At 37.5% G+C, this 19,700-nt stretch overlaps 1 protein-coding gene across 1 annotated transcript in view; it reads left to right on the top strand.

Annotated features, from left to right (window-relative positions):
- LOC149145670 (protein S-acyltransferase 11-like) overlaps window positions 1-19,700 on the top strand; it is a 222,231-nt gene that overhangs the window by 75,801 nt on the left and 126,730 nt on the right. The gene's annotated exons all lie outside the window — the stretch shown is intronic.

A 19,700-nucleotide genomic window follows, 5' to 3' on the forward strand; every position in this document is an offset into this window, starting at 1 on the left:
AAACATCATATTTAGCTAACATGTTCTTGGCTTCTTACTTTAATTGTGATTCCATTACTGTAATATAAATAAATTTCCAAGGACATTAAGATTCCTAACCAAATCAGATTCTAGTGTGTTGTCATTAGGCTATAGGAGGATAAACTAGCACAAATCAAAATTCTATTTCCTTCTGATTTTTCTTACCTGCCGTTGATTGCAGTATGCATTTTTTTGAACTCAATTTTTCTTTTCTTATTTCGATCATTCTAGTTTCACCTCCCTTTAATTTTCTCTTATTATCTATATTTTTTTTCTTCGTTCATCTTTAATAGATTCTTTTGTTAAGCTTTGATTTCCTGTCTCTTTTTTGAATATTTATTGCATCTAGTCGACTTGAAATTGCTTGGCATTTTTCAAAAATATGTATTGTTGTAACCTATGATGCTTTTGAGGGTGTTATTAAAACTTAATAGAACTTGGGATTATACTGATTTGATGTAATTAGAAAGTAGTTTGTGGAGCATGCTTATGCATCACAGTATTCTTTGCAAATAAAAACAATGGACCTCTTGAAATTTTATCATACTCTTCCTGACCTTCACTATATTTATTGTGTGTCTTTTTAAGTTTTCTTATTGAGAAAGTTGTAACTTTCAATTCATGCCTCTAAGGATGACCTCTTTATACTTAAGTACCATCCAAAACTCAAATCCATGTTGATTTTGCACCTGGATCAATATCAAAGACCATGGACATTTTGAATCACGTTTGTGCTCTTCTTGTAGGCTCAGTATCTCGTATTTAGGATTTGAATAAATTCCTCATGAGGTAGAAGCATCAGTGCTGACCAGATAGGCTACGCTTTTGACTCTTGAGACATTACCTTTGCATTATTTTGCAAGATGATCTCACTCATAGTTGGTTTCTGTTTTTGAATTAAGAACAACTTTGCTGTTACAGTGTGGACATGGATTTTCCAATAGACAAGTATAAGAATTCAGGTGAATAACTAAAAGCTAGTTAATAGAAATTAAGTGGGAATTGTTACCCACCAAAAATTGGGTAACCCCTAGGAGAAATTTTTTCTCCTCCTTGAACAGCAGCCAGACAGCAGCCCTATATGAATAGCACACGTGGCATGATGCCAGGATCCTCCACTTCTTGCTCCATTCAGATTTCTCCCTCCCATCTGACATTCCTTTTTGAAGGGAGGTGGGTCATCCATTGGATGATACTTTAACATTTTTGCAATCTCGTGCTTTCACTTAATCTTATGGGCATACTAATATGGATCAAGGGGAAAACTAGATAATTGACTGATCTTGATTGTATTCTTGTTCCGTCACTTCACCTAGGAGGTTCGTCTTTGACTCTCGTCTAGTGAGACCTCCTCTGAGGCCTTAGGGTTTTTGGAAGGACACTATTGGGGACACACTGATCTCCATTCTTTGGGCTGGTGGTCATTGGTCATTGGGTTGGTACCTTTAATCCTCATCCTTGAGTCTGGGCCTGGAAAACTTAGCCTTGGTGGTTGACGTAGCTAAAAGAAAGATAAAAGCATAAGATAGCCACAATGAAAGAAAAAGATAAAATGCAAAACATGGCTGGGACATTTGTTTAGTGCATGGGCAAAAGCCTAGCATGAGCTTTACCCCCCTCATTAGCCATCACACAGTTCCTCAAGCACATGATGCTTCATCCATAAAAGGAACTCTTTTATTGTCTCGACCTTAATGGGTGATAAACTGACTCATCCTTAAGGGGTAATGGAAAATCACAAAAGAATGCGTGGGCTCGAGCTATGCACCCAAATAAAAGAAAATCATAAAGAAGTAAAAGCCGCACTGGAGGGGTGGAAAAATGGGTTGAGGAAAGGGGTAAGTCATGCCTCCACAATTACTCCCTTCTTACATCTATACACTTAGGACCTCCATTAGTTGGTCACATGGTGATGGCACCTTGCCCTGAACTCATTCCCACTCCATAGCCACCATCTTTCACACACACCTATGGATTGATGGGCTAACTTGGGACATGTCTATCCCCTTGGGGGTTGCAAACACAAACACTTAATAGGGTTATTGACCTAACTATACCTAAATATAAGGATGTAACTTGTTTACGGGACTTGATCTAGTTAGACATTTGAAGGTGAGCTTTGTGTGAAGTATTCTTGTTCCCATGACATTAGGTATGGTCCACTATGATGCATTTATGTTATTGTACCTAATGATTGTTGATTTTACTTGATCTTGAGAGGCTTTTGTCAAGTGGTTTTGTCACAGCAGCAAAGACCTTTTGAGAGATGGTTATCCTCCTTAGTGGCATTCCAAAGACCATTTTGCCTATTCCAAAGAGCAAATATGACCTTGTTAATGCAATGTTTCCCACCCAGAGCAAAGCTTTGGGATATATCATGGTTCCACATGATACTTAGTACTTTGAGGAACCCCCAGATGTTGAAACTCTGAGCTAGTGAGGCTTGATGTTGGATTTATTGGAGATGTGGCCAGATGGACCTAGGACACCCCAAGGCTTGCTTTGACACTGTTTGATGGGTGTTGCTTGTTCCGTAGCTCAGATGATGATGGTTATCCTTGAGATGACAAGGGAGGGCTTGCACATCACTAATGGACCCCAACGCTTGAGCATATTAGTGCCACATCACCTCCATTTCCCTTAGAAGGGTGACATAAGGCATCTTGGTGATGACATCATGGTTTGTAGGCATTTTGGATGCATACCCATGGATTTTGAGCTACATTTTGGAGTGTGTAGCACCGATTAGCCTATTTTTCATTTATTTGTGACATTTTGAGCTCCTTTCAAGGATGACACCATAGTGGAGGAATCTTTTCTCCCACATATGTCGGCTATTTTGGCAATTATTTGTTATTTTTTGAGCTATTATGAGGTTGGATTGCAACCTCTCACTTGTTGAACACTCGAACAAACTTGTATTAGGGCATTTAGTTGTAAATTAGTTGAAAGGAAGATTGCTAAGTCTCATATAAATAGAGACTCTCCTCATTCCATTTTTATCATCACACATTTATCACTCTTCTCTCGTGCAAGAGTGCAAATTAGTCCTTTTTCGCTACTTGGGCAAAATGTGATCTTTCTATGGTGCAAAATTCTCTTGGAGATGGATCTTTAGGTGGAGTCATTTTCCTTGGATTGAAAAAATTGTTTCCTAGATAATTTTTTAAGTTTCATGCTTTATCTTCTATATTTTGCATATTGTATTTATGCTAGTAGGGTTTCTATTTTGTGCCATGACTAAATGCTAATTTTATTTTGAAATCTTACTCCATTATATTATGCAAAATTGTTCTCTTGAAAGCTCTAAGGAAACTCTAATTGTGCATACCTTATATTTGATCTCTCCTCTCACAAGGAAAATAGTCAGGGTTTTAAAAGGGGACACCCTAGTCATCGCTCCTTACTCCATCAAAACCTTTTCATGGAATTTTAGCCCTAGAAGACTCCATTAAACCCATTTAGGATAAGGCACTAATCATTATTGTGTTTATCATCCATAAAATTTATTAAATTTCTTCTTTACCTTGTCCCTAGATGTCTAGGTTTAGCCGCTAGCATTTTAGGGCTGAATTTTGCATAAAAGGCGAATTTGTGTTGGACGTTTGTGGCTGAGAAATTAGGAATTGCATCAACAAATCACATAAAAGCAAAATCTAGCATTTTACATGGTCAATCCCTCCTTTTTAGGGCTGATGTCATCCCTATTTTCTGTTTATGCATAAGTTTCAGCCATAAAAATCAATTTCCTAACCCTAATCCTAGTGCCTACTGGAAGGCCGTGTTCCCTTTTTGTTGATCATCCTGAAAAAGGCCTTTTCTTTGGCTACTATATAACATTGTGCACCTTATCATTGCAAATCAATAAAACCCAACTCAGAACAGCCAAATCTTGGGTCTAGGACTAAAGTACTTGAACATTTGCATATAATATCTAGGCCTTTCGGCTTTGCTGGTACTTTATATCATTTATTAGACTTCTTGTCTATCACCCTAAGCCATAGTAGTTGATTATCCTTTAGATGTTTTAGGGAAGCCTCCCTTGTGGTCAAATACCACTAAAGAGCAGGAAAAAGTTTGCTGAGGTGACAGTGGCAACCTTTTCTCTTGTTGCCCTAAGGTCTAGTTCTGCCTAGTGGGGATTTGCATTAGGCCTGCTAGATTTTGTGGAAACAGGGATCAACCAAGGAATCACAATGAATTAGGGATATTGAAATTCCCCAGAAGATGCGGAACAAAACCATGTGAGTGGAAATATCAAACATACTTAGATGTCATGTTTTATAAATTAAGCTTACATGGATAATAAGTTAAGAGTTCGGACCCATTATTTTTCTTGGGTGGAAGTCAAATTCCAAGATTATTCTATTTTTTGTTTATAGCTAAAAAATATTTTTAGTCAAAAATCTCACAGAAGCAATCTGAAATATATTTGATATGTTCAAAAAGTTCAAATGTTTGTCATATCAAATATATGTTCCAGAATTTAGGAAGGTTTTGAAAGCTTTAAAATATATGCAATACATGGATATACAAAAATAAAGACTTGAAATCGTAAAATGGCAAATCATATGTATAATGTGCATAAATTGCTGAAGGTATACTTTTATAACAGTTAAGATTATTCATTTTTCTAGTTTCATGCACAAGTTGATGTACTAGAGCCTTAGCTGAACATTTATACAACAAGCTTCTTTAATTTGTGAGCATAATCACCAAAGTGCTGTGACCATGCTGTCGGATATATCAAAGTCCTATCTGCTATTTTCCTCTTTATTTTGCAACATTTTCTTTTGGTAATTAAAGATGGTAAGATGTTCAAATTAGGAGGCAATTATTTATTACCTTCAGTAAGCCTTTCTTAAATGTCTTGACTCTTACCTTTATTGAAACCACTCTATTAACTAGATTAAGTTTTAACTAACATGTGGTTGCATATACAGGGCAGCTTAACTTGTTATATTGTTCATGGTGACACATATGTCTAAATTCTTTTTCACAGTTTCCAGAAGTTTTTGGATTTTGTGCTTTTCCCCAGGAATCAGAAATAGGAAATGGGAATGGCTGGGGCCTGGTAAGGGCAGAAAACATGGAATATATATCCAGAGGAAACTGCAGAAGATAAGGTAATGCTCAGAAAGAGGGAAATGTTAGGAAACAGGAGAAACAAAATAGGAAACGTCCAACAGAAAATAAATTCATTTGCATTAAAAACATAAAATATTCAAGTACTCGTGCTTCATTTGCAAATAAAGTAATACACCGGTGACAAGTCATATCTTGAATCTTGGAGCACTAATAAGATCAATTCACCAATATATTCTCTTCAAGGAATTATAATGTTGGATAACTTAATTTAAACCATAATTTTCTATGGTGAGAAATTGACAAAATCATAGTGAGTATGAACTTAACTTTTAAAGAATAAATTGTCTGATTCCATCTAGTTTAAGATCTAGCAAAATAGTATCCTCAGAAAATAAACTGTATGGGTAAAAGCAATTTTCTACACAAAATCAGGGATCCACCTCTAACCAATCAGGGATCGAGTCCTCCGGATCCACCTCTAACCAATCAAGGATCGAGTCCTCCTCTCTTCACAGGGTCAATCGTTAAGGATTGAGTGCAAAATGAGTTAAAAAATCTGATTTTCGCTCACTTATACGCGGCCCAGAAAAGATGATTTTTTGGATTGAATCGCGATAAAATCACGAGTTTATCAATTAAATTGTGATATTTTTAAGTTTGAAAAACTCCCAAAAAACTTGGCCGATAACATCGGCAAGTTAAAAAACTTGCGATATCCTGATTTTATTGGGATGTTATCGGGAGGTTCTCCACAGAGATTTAAAGCTAACATTGAAGGAAATTCCACCCCTATTTTCAAAACATCTTCATAACCCCTTTGGCAGCTTGATGGCTTATCAAAGAAGCCCTTTTGTGTGCTGTTTTAATGTGTTTGTGTTGCAGATTTTACTGGGAAAACTGTGCATATTAGTCTAGGGACACCCCCTGAGGTTGGCAAGCACCAACCCAAATGGAGAGGAAATCTGTTCATGGCATATTGGGCAGATTTTGCTGAGTGTTACATGAATTTTCACTGCAGAATTTTGAAGTTATTTTTATCCTTTTCACAATGTAGAAATTTGTGTTAACAGGAGTCAGGACGCAAGCAGTTATCTAGCTCAACATTACTCAACCTCACAAAACTCATATCTACGGATAAGACTGCTAGAGGCATTTCAGCAAAACAATTTTTTTTGGAACCAACTTGTAAGGATGCTTCAAAACTACGTTGCAAATCATCCAGTTTGCCTCCCAACAGAATTTTTAAAATTGTAGATGCATTCTGTCTTGTATGAAGCATCGAGATGCCTTCTCTATCTTAATCTTCACTGGTGTTTCTTTATGAACATGCACTTCAAGCTGAGGATAAGCTTTAAAAGCCATCCAATCTGAATAGATATAAATAACATGAGATATAGAGAGGTCCAATTTCAAAACCCAGCTTAGTTAACTCACAAAAATCAAGCTGACTCTCAACACGTGGAGGTAGTTCAATATCAATACCCATACCCAGTTGAAAATCTCTGCAGCATTTTGTACACATGAAGCCTTTCTCTTTTCAAGCATACCTTTGATACAATCAATTACTGTTAAACATACAGTACGACATTCTTCTATAAAATTTCAATGAGACTGCATAAGAAGCAGCTTTTGTTAAAGTGTCCAACCTTTTACTAAATACTAGAGAAGAGTGTTTTGACCCTTCCATAATGTAGGCTCATTCTGTTGGACGCTTAAGTGCTAAAACCATTTGACCAAATTCAACAAACAAACTCGTACTAGAAGCTCCACCAAGAGAATCATCTTTTCTAGCTGCATCTGCATTCCTATATGAATCCTCTGGAAGCACACCTGCTGCTGACTGATGTCTAGGAATCTCATTCCACACCCCTTTTCACAGTCTCTCAATGTTGCATGTTAGATACACTAATAGTGGAAATGCTGCCTGTCCTTTTAAAAAAGAATCTGGGTGCATGATTAAAGTAGAGACTGTTACCCACCTGTTGTTGCCGCCTTGCACACACACCTAAGTTAGTGAGAAAAGCTCTTAACCCCACAAGGTGTGGTTGGTGGCAAATTCAAGAAATGGGGCTGTCACCTATTCCCAACTCTCTCCGTTTAAGCTCTATCCTAGGTAAGCTAAGGGGGGTGGTCCCTAAATGAAAAGCTAAGTGAAAAATGATGTGAGGTTTCTAAGAGATGTTAAAGTCATTTGGATTACTTTGAGATTATGAGCAAGTTTCAACAAATATGATGAGAAATATGAAATGAATTATATTTTCAATAACCATCAACACATAAATCAAAGATGAGCATATAAAACCAGTGCCTTCAATATTGCTTCAAAATAATAAACACTTGCTAAAAAATAAAATGTTTCAAAATGAAACACCAAGTAATCCTGCAAATCAAATGAATGTTAGAAAAGATGATATCAACTTGCAAGATATAAAATTGCTCTTAAAGAAATGCTTTTAAGTCAAAATATAACCATTCACGATTCTAAAGCATGTAAAGTAGAAAATGTAAAATAACTTGCAATATGAGATGAAATAAACTAAAGCTTTACTTGCACAAAATGATATTATACTTGCTCAATGAGATACTTCAATAAAATGATCAATTCAAGACATTTTCATCATGACAAACATATAAATAAATTGCAAGTAAGATACTTTGAAAGTAAAGTGTGTTAAGATGAGATGCACTTAACTAAGGTTAGATGCAATTATCTTGGTTAATTTTAGACTAAATGCCTATTCTAAGTGAGAGATCTTCTTTTTAAACTCTTTCCAAAGGGTAAAAATTGGGGTGACTGTAAAGAAGAGGGGCTGAGGACACAAATGTGTCGTTAACGATACCCTTCCCCTCAGCCTTACGAGCCAGTGTGTGTCTTCGTTCCGACAAGGTGACAAGCCACCTCCATACTGCAGGGTCACACACCTTTACCTTACTTCGTATCAGTTGGAAGAATTCTCTAAGAAAATACTTGCCCTATGATGTCTATCAACCAAGCTTATGCTTGGAGGTTAATTAAGTTAGAAATGCAAACTATGCTAAAATGCCTAAATGAAATGTTAGTTTATTAGTGCTTCGCAAAAGGAATTGCTTCAAGTAAATGGAAATATGCTCACAATGAGATAACTTAAATAATTGCTCTCAAAATTGTACAAGACATAACATAAGCTTCATATGCACATAAAATTGTAAGTTGTTTAAAGTAAGTGCTTTAGCAAATGATATATCAATGATCAACAAACTAAAGTAATGAAATGAGATGAAGCTAAGAGTATAATATTGCTTGTAAAGTGAGCAAATGGCTTTAAAATAAATGAGCAAAATATCCAATGAGCCTATAGTGAGGCAAACATAAAGCAATTTGTCAATTTAACTAAATCAAAACTTTGCCACATAAATTGAGATACTTGCATATAAGAAATGAGTTGCTCCAAAGTGAAAATCCCAAGTTGTATTTCAAAGCAAAATTGAAATGCAAAGCATAAAATGGGAACTTGTAGCAAAATTCAACTTAGAAAATTAAACGTGATGGTGAGATTGTGTTAATTCTTAAAGCATGCAAATGAGAGTGAAAATGAAAACTAAGAGAACAATGCAAAATCAATCCACCGACATATTCTTCCTCCTAAATAAGGAAAAGGGATGCCATGGGTAAAACCCAAGCTCCGACAAGAAAAAATAAGGTTTTTTATTAACTTGTTACAAGGATGAGAAACTTTCCAAAAGGTCTCAAGTGAAGCTTCAAGAGGAATCTTTACAACATATGAGGCTTTTTAAGCACTAGATTTCCTTCTTGAAAGTCAAAATTAGTAGCTAAGGTAAGTATAATAAGAATGCTCTCAAATTTGAAAATGTTAGAGGTCTTTTGGTATCCCAAAGATTAGCCTCCAATGATGGATGAACTCTTGCACAAGAAAAGAAGTTAGTCTTCTTTGTCCACAGCCTTGTCAAGGGAGAAATCCTCCTCTATCAAGCTCACAACCTAGCTAAATGGCAGCCCTCCTCTAATGTCCACGACCCCCTTAAAAGTGAACCTTAAATGCTTGAGAGGTCCTACAAGAAAATAGTTAGAGTTTCAATGAACTTTCCTCAAGGCCCTTGTTACCACTCCAACTACGGGCCGCAAAACCAGACACAATTAGTGTAGAGAGAGCATGTAAAACAAATAAATATAATACAAAATAGTGTACAAGAAACCAAATCAAGTGATGGGAGTGAACCCCATCACTTGCTTAGTTTAGAAAATGCTCTCAAATAGCTAAATAAAATCAATGAAACACCTTTTTTTGGGAAAAGTTTTAAGTATAGAAATATTTTGCTTGTGTACAAGCTATGTCCAAGAAAACCCTTGCAAAAACACTTCGTAAGATGAATTATGAAGGCTCAAAAAACGAATGAGAGCTCCTTTGAGAATGTATCAAGAGTGGGTTGGTCTCTCCAAAGACTTCTCCTCATGCTTGATTCAACAAGATGCTTCCTCTACAACACTTCAATCAAGAATTAGTCCCATATAGATTTAGCAAATAAACAATGACAAGAAACTCTAGAGATTTATTGGAAAATAACTAGAGCATTCTATATCTAGAGCATACCTCTAAATCAAATGCCAATGCAAGATAACTTTACATTAACAAGTATACAAGAGCAAATGGAAATAAACTAGATCAAAGCATGAGTAAAAGAAATTATACCAATAATCCACCATTCATCACATTCCAAAGGAAGAACAACTCATGAATGAAACCCCCAAAGTCTTTTATTGCAATTGAGAATGAGTGTACACAAAAGCAGAGCTTCCCCAAGCACAATAGCTCGTTTTTCAATCATACAAGTGAGAGCACAAAGCTCTATTATATAGAAAAATGGGAGCAAATCCCAATGTAGCAACCAAGTGACAAATGGAAGTGGAGAAGATCCCAAGTAAGGAAGTCGAATTCCAAGTGGAGAGATGAAGAGATGTGTGTAGCATCCAACCAAATCGAACTCATGAAGTGGCCTCCATCAAGCAAGTCGAAAATCCAAGTGTGAAGATGAGCAATGCCAAGTGTGCCAAAAGAGGGAGTTAACTCCCAACAACCAAGCCAAGAGATGCCACCTCGAGTTGATGTCCCCAATGTGCCAAGCGTAGATCTCCTCAAGGAATGCGTAGGCCCTCCTTGCCAACTCGTTGATCCATGTGAATGTGCCAAGTGTGGAGGAGTAGGAACCAATGTGGAGACAAACTCCCAAGAAAATATCTATTAATATCCTCCAAATATTCTCATATGTGCATTAAATCCTCAAAAAATTTGATTTTCCATGTTAGCAGCTCCTTCATTAAGTGCCAAGAATTCGATTTCCTTGAGTGGGCCATGTATTTATGATGCAAGGTGCCATATCATCCTCCACTTTTTCTTTGACTTTAGATAATTTCCAAGCCATTTTGTCACATGGAGCTATTTATTTTTGGTTTTAATTTATTGCCAAATTTCCCACTAAACTTAGGAAAACTGGATTTTGAGGGTCTAGAACTTAATTTTTACCCCTCAAAGTGTGTCATAGTAGAAAGTTGAGGGTGAGAGGTGTAATTTTGAGCACACGTACCCCATACAAGTTCTCTAGACATTGCTTATTACATTTTACATTCAGATTTTATTCAAATTTTTACCCTACGGGAAATTTAAAAAATGACCCTTAGACTTAATCAAATTCCACGAAATTTTACGAGTGATCTAATATGATAATATACAATGAATCTAGACGCTAGGACTCACTCAAGGCCTCACTATCAAGCGGCACTTTGGCTTTGGGGTTATGCTTGGAGGAAAAAACTCAATTAATTATTAAGTCCCCGTAAGGATCTGATAATTAACCAAGTGAAAAATACCTCCCAGAGTAAACTCACTTGATGACAAGGTCCCAAGTTACCTAGGCCTGTTAGATGACTCAACTCATCATATTAACATCACTTTACATCATTCCCATAGGGCTTGTGGAATCTGAGTACAACAAAAGAAGATGAGAATAAGAAGTAGAGTTGAAAAACTATGATGACATAGTGAATTCTGATGGTGCATGAAGCCTCTAATACATCCTTGAGCACGGAGTCTTCAAATTTTTTTGGGTACACTTCAGTGGTCAACAACACCAAAAGTGGGTGACCCCTTAGGAGAAAATTTTCTTCCATCATCTCTTCCAACCGGTAGCCAATAGGGCCCTAACAACCACTAGTAATCGATGATGATGTGCCACTTATATTTCCACCACTTGCAACAGTCATATGTTTTCTCGCCCATCTGGCAAGAGCACATGTTGGAAGGTGGAATTTTGATCAAAAAGGTACTTTATTCATTATGCAATCGGGTGTTTGTGCTTGTTTGTATTTGGGCATTGGATATGGATTACGTGGTAACATGGAATAAAGAAGGGTTTTGGCCGTGATCTTGTTCCCTCACCTTAAATGGGGGGTTAATTTCCAATCATAGTCCAGTGGGACCTCCCCTAATGATCTTAAGGTTATAGGAGGGGCACTACTTGGGAAGCCATGATTGAGATAGCGTAGCCCCATCTCCCCCTATTCCATGCTTACCACCTTCCATCATACATTACATGTTGTCATTCCATCTCTATTCTTCGGGTTCACCATTGGTTCATTGGGATTTTACACACACCCTCATACCTGGGTAGGGCTTTGAAATATACCCTGGAAGGTTGATGCAACTAAAAAAAACAGAAAGAGCATATAATGGCCACCAACAAAAGAGAAGAAAAGAATATTAAAATGCAAAAGATGGCCGGGACATAAAAATTAGCATTGGGGCAAAAGCCAAGCATGAGATCTATCTCACTCATACGACCATCACCTGGTTCTTGGGCCAATGTTGCCCTATCTCACAGAAGATAAGGAATGCTTGCATGTCGCAACCCCTGATGGGTGTTCGAATTGTGCCATCCTTAAGGGGGTAATAACTGCTATAGACCATATAAAGCAAGCTCTAACCCTTTGTGTTATGAGCAATAATACAAAGAAAAATCAAGAAAAAATAGAGGGCATAAGAGGGGTGGAAAAGCAAAGACCGAGTTGGTACCTCCTCATATCTATACACTATGATGTGGATTCCTGCCACGCTAGTCCCTTTGACCGTGTCACTTGGCCATAAATGCTTCTCCCCTCCGTTCCATCATATTATTCATATGGCACCTATCGATTGAAGGGTGGACCAAGGATATGTCACTTCCCCTTAAGGGTTGAGAACACCTAATAGGTTCATCTATTAACCATTCCTACCTGGGGAGGTAACACCATTACCTGACCAAGACCCCGATTTTGGAAAGGAAGCCTTGTATGAAGTGTTAATCTGCCCATTTCTTTCAAGCTTGGTTCACTTAGATGCAATAATGATTAAATGTACCTAATGGTGAAAGTTGTAGCACTAGATATTGTGTGTAATTGACAGGTGGTTCCATTTATAGGTTTGGGCAACTTAATTGGGGTCCAGGTCCTCTAGAGGGGCATATTGACACCCATAGGTGAAGCGTTGAGAGCCATGGGACTCCAGAAAATTGCAAATCATCATTGACATCCTTGGGTACCTCCAACACCCACAACATTCCAACACTTTTCCCCACATTGTTGACTTTTATGGGATGATGCACCTGGACCAACATGCCCCCAATCGACATAGTGTTGATCAGATGGATGTCATCGAATCCAGGGCTTGGATGAAGATGGTCTCACACATTGAGAAGTGGGAGGGCTAGCAACACCATGATTGCCCTCAACATTGGAGCAAATATAGGCATTTTAGCCACTTGGAGACCCATGACCCCACTTTGTTCCCCAAAGCCAAAATTGGTCCACTGATGTCAGAGATCTAGGGGACAACCCCTAAATGGTGATTTTAGAGGGCTTCTACACACGTGATGGCACTCATTGCCGTCAACGTCAACGCTAAAAGGGCCTACTCTTGCATGACGTCAACTCTTTTGCTTTATTTCAGCTCACACATGTGGAGGGCTAATAGTTTCCAAATGCTACTAGGTTGGCTTGTGACCTAGCCCATTATTTTGTTGTTTAGAGGGGTTTGTATGGTAATTAGGAACTCAGACTCCTCATATAAATAAAGGAGGCCTTCATTCTTGTTTCTCATCACATCACTCTTGAATTATTTCAGCCTACATGAGCATTTTCAGCGTCTTGAAATTGTGGAGATATTTGGATCTTTGATATTTGAAGCTAAATCATTGCACTTTGGAGCTATTCTTTGGATGATTAGAATGGATTCTTTGCATTTTATTTTGTAAGTGGACTTGAGTTTTGAATATCCATCTCTTTGATGTTTGATGTATGGCATTTTGTTGATTCTAGTAATTGCACTTGTGCCCTAATTTGTTGAATATCTATTGAATGTTGCATCTAGATGATCTATTGCATGCATTACTCATACATAACATGTGAATGAATGCCCTTAGTGGTGAACTCTTGGTAGCTCTCCCATGAAAAATTCTCCTTACATTGAATAGGTAATTGTTGGAATTTTAGTAGCTAGGGCTTCAAAATTTTGGCCTCATTAGAAACTATTTGACTAATTTGAAACATCATTGACTCTATAGTCCCAAAGGATAAGGGATTGGTCCAATTGGTTGGTGATCATCTACCTTTCTTATACATTTTCTCTCTCCTTTGACTTTCGACTCCTTTAAGGGTAAGGTGGTGAACTAGGGCTTAGTGCGAATCCCTAGGCAAGGTGAGTTTTGGGGATTGGAGAGCCTAAATATCAAGAGGATAGTATTTTCCACAAGATATATACTTTTGGTGGGCATCAACTTTAATTTCATCCATAAATTCTCTTTCCCTAGTTGTTTTCCCTAAGAGGGAAGCCCTAGTTTTGTCCTCCTTCAACTTGGGGGCTTCTTGTGTTGGAAATGTAACTAGTTTCAGTCTTCATAATTGTTGTTGTATTCATTTCAATATGTATCCTATGTAACAAATAAAAGAAGAAAAAGAAAGTTATTATTATTAAAGCATGGGTTTCATGCTTCTTATTGATAGTCTTCTAGGTAAAAGCATGTTCTTCATACTTCTAGGGTTTGTTAGGCCTTAAAATTTATTGTCATGAGTCAAAGGAGTAAACATCATGTTTATAAGACCCTTCCGGGAAAAATGTAATTGGAAAAAGAATTATTTTTGAGTCTAGAAAGTCCTGGAAACTCCAAAAGTACAAGTCAGCCCTGAAAGCTTCAAGTTGACCAAAAGGAGGGAATTCACCCCCTTGGAAAGGCTGTGTAAAGGAGCAGTTTGACCTCATTTTTGATTCACTCACCAAGAAGCTTGATGTCAAGAAGGAAGTTCGATCTATAGCAGGGAAGCAGAAGAAGAAGATAGTGAAGGTCTAGAACTAGGAAAAGAAGGACGAAAAACTTGTTTTTGGGCTATCTCTCTCTCACACATGCGAAAGTCTAGGGTTTTTGCAGCTACAAAGGAGGCCAAAATTGCAGATTCGAGTTGTAGTAGGACAAAGTGTAGTCTCTTGTTGCTGGAGGGAAGAATACTCCGTCTTGACTTTGTTGACTTTGGAAGGAGCTGTGTTGCTCAAGGAAGGTCTCAAGAGAAAGTTGGATTAGGGTTTTTGTAGTTGCTACAGGGGCAGAAGTTGTAGGTTAAAGTTGCAGTATTGAAGCTGGCAGGTTGAAGTTGCAAGTTGAAGCTGGTTGGTGCTAGATCAAGGAAGGACTCATTGGAAGGGCTGACTTGGTACTTGGAGAAGGCTGACTTGGTACTTGGAGAAGGACTTGGTCTAGGGTTTGGGTCCTTGTTGTCTCATCTGAAGCAGATTCTAGAAGAAGAGAAGAGTTTTCCAGGTTTTCCTCTTGGAGGGGTTTTGCCTTGGTTGAGAGCCTAATTTCTGTGTCCTCTGTTGTTACTATTTTATGTTCTTGATATTTTTTTGATGAAAAGATCCAAGTAAAGAACACAAGAAAACTAACTAAGTTCACAAGAAAATATTAAGGTTAAAGGAAAATTGATTTAATAAGCTGCCACTTTGAATTTTCCAACATCTTGAAGGTTTCATGAGCCTTGACCTTGCTAATTTATATTGTTGGAAGCCTTTTCTCTTAGCCTTGGCCTTTGGATACTCCAACACTCAATAAATTAATCAAATCCTAGGTCTTGTGCTTGTATCCCTAGGTCTCTACATAGAAAGTGAATTGCCTCTTATAAGAGCCTTGTGAATTTGTTGGGTCTTTATGGTAGAAGGCATAGCCAAGTCACCTAACACTTTCTACCTAGAATATCATACATAGGTGATGTCTATCACATACTAGGACTCCTCCCATCAGTGAAAATCCGTAAAGAGCAGGGGGTTTTGGCTGTGGTGATAGTGGGCTGTTGAAAAATATAACTAGGTTCGGTCTTCTTTATTGTTGTTGTACTTGTATCATTATGCATTTCATGAAAAAACAAAAAGAAGAAAAATATTTTTCTTTATTACTATTATTTTCTAGTCAAAGCAAATTTTTCATGCTTCTAGGGTTTATTGAAGTCAAAAGAAAATTTGTCATGAATCAAAATCCCATTTGGACTATTTTGTAAAAGAAAGAAAATTCTATTTTGAGTCAAAAAAGCCTTTTTGTCCCCATAAGACCAAGTTGGTCCTCCCTGGTCAAGTTGACCCTGGAAGGGACCCATTCGACCTCCCATTTGACCATCGTTGACTGGATTGAGGAAGGTTTGAAGGAGGGTTGACTTAGGTCTTGTCGGAGGTCTTGGTCTTGGATTTCTCATTTTGATCTGACTCTATACGAAGAGAAGTTGGTTGGGTTTTCCCCCTTATGGGGTTTTGCCATGGCTTGGAGGGTATATCTTGTGTTCATTGTCTTTTTGTGATCTTCATGGTTTATGTTTTTGGTAATTGTTTGATGAAGAGAACATAATAAAAGTAATAAGAAGCCAACATATATTCACAAGCAATTATCAAGTAAGATAATTCATCCTAATCTTCAAGCATATTGGTTTCTCAACATGGTATTAGAGCTAAGGTGAGAAAGAAGGTAGCTTGAATATCACTTTGGTTGGCTCATCTGAAGGCATCTCTACAACAGTTGACATTTACATCAACTATTTGGATAACATTATTTACAAAGGGCACAAGGAAGAAGACTCAAAGACCATCATTGATCTTGAAGAAGATTACTATAGCAACAGTGCAACTATCTCGCTCTCACTCATTGAAGGCTCATGTTTACTCATCATCATTTTTGAAGAAGATCATCCTCTTAGCAATCTCTCTCTCTTGACTCTATTGGAAAGTTCTTGATCATCACTTTATAGAAGACATTAGTCAAGAAGTATCAAGATTCTTGGGAACAATCATCTACACTCTTGGAAATCATTGAAGCAACCTGAAAATATTATTGCTCCAACCATCCTAGGAGGACATCTTTGAAAGATCCTTGGCCACATCAAAATACTTGAAGGCATCATCTTTGGAAAGTAAGTATCGTATTACATTTCATGTCTCAAAATTCAAATCAAATATTATCTTTTTGTAAGGAAGGCAACAAACTGGATGGGTCATCAAACTTCAAAGCTTGGAAGAAAAGAATTGATTTGGTTCTCATATAAAATGAAGTCATGGATCATGTTCTAGGCAAAGTTTCAGTACCAGATGACGGCAAGGCTCAAGAATTGGCCAAGTACAATAAAGGAGAAGTAAGGGCTCAAAGAATTCTCATTGAGCCCATCAAAGATCACCTCACCCCCTTTGTTGCAGATTTGACCACATCAATGATCAAAGTAAGTCTATGATAAATTGGTAAAACTGTACGTTGTCAATACTACAGGTCAGAAAATATCTTTGAGGAATCAACTTTAGAAAACAAGGTTATCAAAAGATGAAGATTTGGCCTCATACCTTGTGCGATTTCGAATTAACTACTTGTGTACTCAATGCTCTACCTTCAGATTGGAGTAGTTTTGTGACCAACATCTATTCAAGGAAAGATACTCCATCTTTCAATGAACTATGGTCTTTGTGTGTTCTAGAAGAAACAAGATTGAATACCAAGGATGACACCAAACCCAACAATGAACAATCTCAAGCTTTTGCAGCTAGGTCAAGGAAGAAGTTTGGAAAATTTGGAAGCTTTGAACCTCATCAAAAATACAACAAAAACAACTATCAGCGACATGGAGACCAAGACATGTCCAAAGTACAATGCTTTGGGTGCAATGAATATGGACACTTTAAAAAGGATTGTCCTAAGGATCCTAATAACAAGAAGAACAACAAGAGGAAAGAAAGAAGTGGAGCTCACTTTGCAGAAGAAAATGAAGAACCTGAGAAGAAGGCAACAAACTGGATGGGTCATCAAGCTTCAAAACTTGGAAGAAGACAATTGATTTGGTTCTCATAGAAAATGAAGTCATGGATCACGTTCTAGTCAAAGTTTTAGTACGATAAAGACAACACTCAAGAATTGGCCAAGTACTATTAGGGAGAAGTTAGGGCTCAAAGAATTCTCATTGAGCCCATCAAAGATCATCTCACCCCCTTTGTTGCAGATTTGACCACATCAAAAGAAGTCTATGATAAATTGGTAAAACTGTACGCTGTCAATACTACAGGTCAGAAAATATCTTTGAGGAATCAACTTTACAAAACAAGGTTGTCAAAAGATGAAGACTTGGCCTCATACTTTGTGAAAATATCAAAATTGAAAGATCATTTTCAAGGGCTTGGAGAAGTCATATCCGATTCCGAATTAACTACTTGTGTACTCAATGCTCTACCTTAAGATTGGAGCAGTTTTGTGACCAGCATCTATTCAAGGAAAGATACTCCATCTTTCGATGAATTATGGTCTTTATGTGTTCTAAAAGAAACAAGATTGAAAGCCAAGGATGACACCGAACCCAACAATGAACAATCTCAAGCTTTTGCTGCTAGGTCAAAGAAGAAGTTTGGAAAATTTGGAAGATTTGAACCTCGTCGAAAATACAACAAAAACAACAACAATCAGCCACGTGGAGGCTGAGACATGTCCAAAGTACAATGCTTTGGGTGCAATGAATATGGACACTTTAAAAGGGATTGTCCCAAGGATCCTAATAACAAGAAGAACAACAAGAGGAAAGAAAGAAGTGGAGCTCACATTACACAAAAAAAAAAAAGAATCTGAGAAGAAATTGAAGACTGGAGATCATAAGGACCTCTATTATTGAAGAAGTTTTCTATTACCAGGTTTTACAAGTAGTTTGTTTTCTATTTTATTAGAAGATGGCAGAGTAGAAGTTGCAGTTACACTTATAGAAGATTCTTGGGATTTGCATATTATGGTATCATGGAAAGAAGCATATAACATTGGAAGAGTTAGTTGGATCACAAAAGATTGGAAGCAGTCATCTAATCTTCTAGCAAGCAAATATAGATGGATTTGGACATATACTTTTGTAGAAGCAACTATTTAGCTAAAACAAAAGGACTACAAGGATTTACTATAGAAGCAAAACCATTAGAATGTTGGAAATACTTGGGTGGGGGGGTGAATCAATACTTCCCTTATTTTTCTCAATTGGTTAGATTATTCTTTTAAATATTTAGAGCATCAAACATGAAACAAGATCACATCACATCAGTACACATAAGATGTTACTCAAAAATCTTTGTTATGTATTATTTACATACAAATTTACTAGTTGAACTGGAAGGAACTAGAAGACTCCCCAAGGGTTTTACTAGCAAGTCTGGAAGGAAACAATTGCTCCCTGAATAAACTTGGGCTCCCATACCAAGGACAATGACCCAACTACAATTTGTCACTGCTAACACTGCTGCTATCACTGTCCACTCTCACTGCCACTACTGCTGCTATCACTGCCACTGTCCATTGCCGCCGCTGCTGCTGCTGCCACTCCTGCTACTGTTGCTACTGTAGTCACTCACTGTTGCCACTGTTGCTGCTACCAAACTCAACTCTGCCAAGTACCATCATCACAACACAATTTAATGTTGTTGCCATCTCTGTAATCTCAATACTAAGGTCACTGCCATGCCAAGAGTACTGTCATACATCAGAGGTTCCTGTCATCAAGAGATTGTCTTCACTGTCATCAAGGTCACTGCTGTAATCAAGAGAATGTCATACTGTCATCAAGATTACTATTGTTATGAAGGACACAATCAAAGTCTTTATCTTGCTGTCATACCTATCACTATCATTGTCTCACTGTCTATCATACTACCACCTTCCAACACTGTCAAATAGCATAATTACTAGTTCATGCAGTCACAACAACGATACATAAAGTCACTGTCATAAGATCACTGCCATGCATCTCACTGTCACAAAGTCATTGCCATGCACCTTTGCTCAGAACTCATTGTCGCCTCAGTGCTTCACCAACAAATCAAACCCTAGCAGACAACTTGATCAACACAAGATTTGGACAAAGTTATGCTCAATGTGCCTCTGTCAAATCTTTGACAGTAGACTGCTGCAATTAGCAAACCCTGGTTCAACTTGAAAAAGTTAATGACCTCATGCTCACACATGACTCAAACATTAGCTGTACATCTAAAACATATTCTCAAGGCCTTATGATAGCAGTATTA

Source organism: Pinus tabuliformis, chromosome X (genome assembly GCF_031772625.1).
Source record: "Pinus tabuliformis cultivar Carrire ecotype Pingquan chromosome X, CPIR1, whole genome shotgun sequence".
Classification (NCBI taxonomy): domain Eukaryota; kingdom Viridiplantae; phylum Streptophyta; class Pinopsida; order Pinales; family Pinaceae; genus Pinus; species Pinus tabuliformis.